We start from the raw sequence: 3,993 nt of genomic DNA on the forward strand, positions 1-3,993 counted from the left end.
CGGGTTAGTGAATTGGACGATGGGTTAATAGAGGAAAAAAACAAAATAGAAGCTTCTCTTAAAAAAATCTAAGCCCACGAATGTAGGTTATGGGAGATTACTGACTCAATGAAACGATCCAATGTTAGAATCATCGGCATCCCCGAGGGGGTGGAGAAAAACAGAGGTCTAGAAGAGATATTTGGACAAATTGTAGCTGAAAACTTCCCTAATCTAGCGAGGGAAACAAACATTCGTGTCCAAGAGGCAGAGAGGACCCCTCCCAAGCTCAACCACGACAAACCTACGCCACGTCACGTCATAGTGCATTTCGCAAATATTAGATCCAAGGATACAGTATTGAAAGTGGCCAGGGCAAAGAAATTTCTCACGTACCAAGGCAAAGGCATCAAAATTACGTCAGACCTGTCTACACAGACCTGGAATGAGAGAAAGGGTTGGGGGAGCATATTTAAACTCTTTCAGAGAAAAACATGCAGCCAAGGATCCTTTATCCAGCAAGGCTGTCATTCAGAATTGATGGAGAAATAAAGACATTTCAGAATCGCCATCACTAACCAATTTTGTAACCATGAAACCAGCCCTACAGGAGATATTACGGGGGGTTCTATAAAAGTAAAAAGGCCCCAAGAGTGATACAGAACAGAAAGTCACAGCCAATACAAACAAAGACTTTACTGGCAACATGGCATCATTAAAATCATATCTCTCAGTACTCAGTCTTAATGTTAATGGCTTAAATTCTCCCTTACAACACCACAGGGTTGCAGATTGGATAAAAAGAAATGACCCATCCATTTGCTGTCTACAAGAGACTCATTTCGAACCCAAAGATGCATTCAGACTGAGAGTAAGGGGATGGAGTACCATCTTTCACGCAAATGGACCTCAAAAGAAAGCTGGGGTAGCAATTCTCATATCAGATAAATTGGATTTTAAACTACAGACTATAGTTAGAGACGCAGAAGGGCACTATATTATTCTTAAAGGAAGTATTCAACAAGTGGATATGACAATTATAAATATATATGCCCCCAACAGGGGAGCAGCAAGATACAGAAGCAACTCTTAACAAAATAAAGAGACATATAAATAAAAATACATTAATAGTAGGGGACCTCAACACTCCACTATCAGAAATAGAACACCCTGGGAAAAACTAAGCAAAGAATCAAAGGCTTTGAATGCCATACTCGACGAGTTGGACCCCATAGATATATAGAGAACACTACACCCCAGAATCAAAGAATACTCATTCTATTCTAATGCCCATGGAACATTCTCAAGAATAGACCATGTTCTGGGACACAAAACAGGCCTCAACCGATACCAAAAGATTGAAATTATCCCCTGCATATTCTCAGACCACAACGCTCTGAAATTGGAACTCAACCACAAGGAAAAATTTGGGAGAAACTCAAACACTTGGAGACTAAGAACCATCCTGCTCAGGAATGACTCGATAAACCAGGAAATCAAAAATCAAACAATTTATGGAGACCAATGAGAATGAAAATACAACAGTCCAAAACCTATGGGATACTGCAAAGGCAGTCCTAATGGGGAAATACATAGCCATCCAAGCCTCACTCAAAAGAATAGAAAAATCTAAAATGCAGTTTTTATATTCTCACCTCAAGAAGCTGGAACAGCAACAGAGGGACAGGCCTAATCCACGCACGAGGAAGCAGTTGACCAAAATTAGAGCTGAAATCAATCAAGCAGAAACCAGAAGTACAGTAGAGCAGATCAACAGGACTAGAAGCTGGTTTTTTGAGAGAATCAATAAAATTGACAGACCACCGGCAAGACTTATCCAAAACAAAAGAGAAAGGACCCAGATTATTAAAATTATGAATGAAAAAGGAGAGGTCACGACGAACACCATTGAAATTGGAAGGATTATTAGAAATTTTTATCAACAGCTATATGCCAATAAACTAAGCAATCCGGAAGAGATGGAATCCTTCCTGGAAACCTATAAACTACCAAGATTGAAACAGGAAGAAATTGATTTCTTAAACAGGCCAATTAATGATGAAGAAATTGAGTCAGTGATAAACAACCTTCCAAATAACAGAACTCCAGGCCCGGACGGTTTTCCTGGGGAATTCTACCAAACATTCAAAGAAGAAATAATACCTATTCTCCTAAAGCTATTTCAAAAAATAGAAACAGAAGGAGAGCTACCAAACTCATTCTATGAGGCCAATATTACCTTGATCCCCAAACCAGGCAAAGACCCCCTCAAAAAGGAGAATTACAGACCGATTTCCCTAATGAATATGGACGCCAAAATCCTCAACAAGATACTTGCTAATAGAATCCAACAGTTCATTAAAAGGATTATCCATCACGATCAAGTGGGATTCATACCTGGGATGCAAGCGTGGTTCAATATTTGCAAATCCATCAGCGTGATACATCATATCAACAAGAAAGACTCAGGAACCATATGATCCTCTCAATCGATGCCAAAAAAGCATTTGACAAAATACAGCATCCTTTCCTGATTAAAACCCTTCAGAGTGTAGGAATAGAGGGTACATTTCTCAATCTCATAAAAGCCATCTATGAAAAGCCTACTGCAAATATTATTCTCAATGGGGAAAAGCTGAAAGCCTTCCCTTTAAGATCAGGAACTCGACAAGGATGCCCACTCTCGCCACTATTATTCAACATAGTACTAGAAGTCCTTGCAACAGCAATCAGACGACAAAAAGGGATCAAAGGTATTCAAATCAGCAAAGAAGAAGTCAAAATGTCTCTCTTCACAGCTGACATGTTACTCTATGTGGAAAACCCCAAAGAAGCCGCTCCCAAACCATTAGAAGTTATAGGTAATTCAGAAACGTGGCGGGATACAAAATCAATGCTGAGAAATCAGTTGCATTTCTGTACACAAATAGCGAGAACGAAGAAAGAGAAATTAGGGAATCCATCCCATTTACAATAGCACCAAAAACCATACGTTACCTTGGAATTAACTTAACCAGAGACGTAAAGGACCTATATTCTAGAAACTATAAATCCCTCTTGAAAGACATTGAGGAAAACATAAAAAGATGGAAAGATATTCCGTGCTCATGGATCGGAAGAATTAATATAGTTAAAATGCCCATGCTACCCAGAGCAATCTACTCTTTCAATGCTATCCCGATCAAAATACCGATGACATTTTTCAAAGAACTGGAACAAATAGTCCTTAAATTTGTATGGAACCAGAAAAGGCCCCGAATCTCCAAGGAACTGTTGAAAAGGAAAAACAAAGCTGGGGGTATCACAATGCCGGATTTCGAGCTGTACTACAAAGCTGTGATCACAAAGATAGCATGGTACTGGCACAAAAGCAGACACATAGACCAATGGAACAGAATAGAGAGCCCAGAAATGGACCCTCAGCTCTTTGGGCAACTAATATTTGATAAAGCAGGAAAAAACATCCGGTGGGAAAAAGACAGTCTCTTCAATAAATGGTGCTGGGAAAATTGGACAGCTACATGCAAAAGAATGAAACTTGACCACTCTCTCACACCATACACAAAAATAAACTCCAAATGGATGAAAGACCTCGATGTGAGACAGGAATCCATCAAAATTCTAGAGGAGAACATAGGCAGCAACCTCTACGACATCGGCCAAAGCAACCTTTTTCATGATACATCCCCAAAGGCAAGAGAAACAAAAGATAAAATGAATTCATGGGACTTCATCAAGATTAAAAGTTTCTGGGGCGCCTGGGTGGCATAGCGGTTAAGCGTCTGCCTTCAGCTCAGGGCGTGATCCCGGAGTTATGGGATTGAGCCCCACATCAGGCTCCTCTGCTATGAGCCTGCTTCTTCCTCTCCCACTCCCCCTGCTTGTGTTCCCTCTCTCGCTGGCTGTCTCTATCTCTGTCGAATAAATAAATAAAATCTTGAAAAAAAAAATTAAAAGTTTCTGCACAGCCAAGGAAACAGTCAGAAAAACTAAGAGGCAGCCCACGGAATGGGA

The sequence above is a fragment of the Ursus americanus genome, unplaced genomic scaffold (genome assembly GCF_024610735.1).
Source record: "Ursus americanus isolate L20-20 unplaced genomic scaffold, mUrsAme1.1.p SCAF_54, whole genome shotgun sequence".
Taxonomy (NCBI): domain Eukaryota; kingdom Metazoa; phylum Chordata; class Mammalia; order Carnivora; family Ursidae; genus Ursus; species Ursus americanus.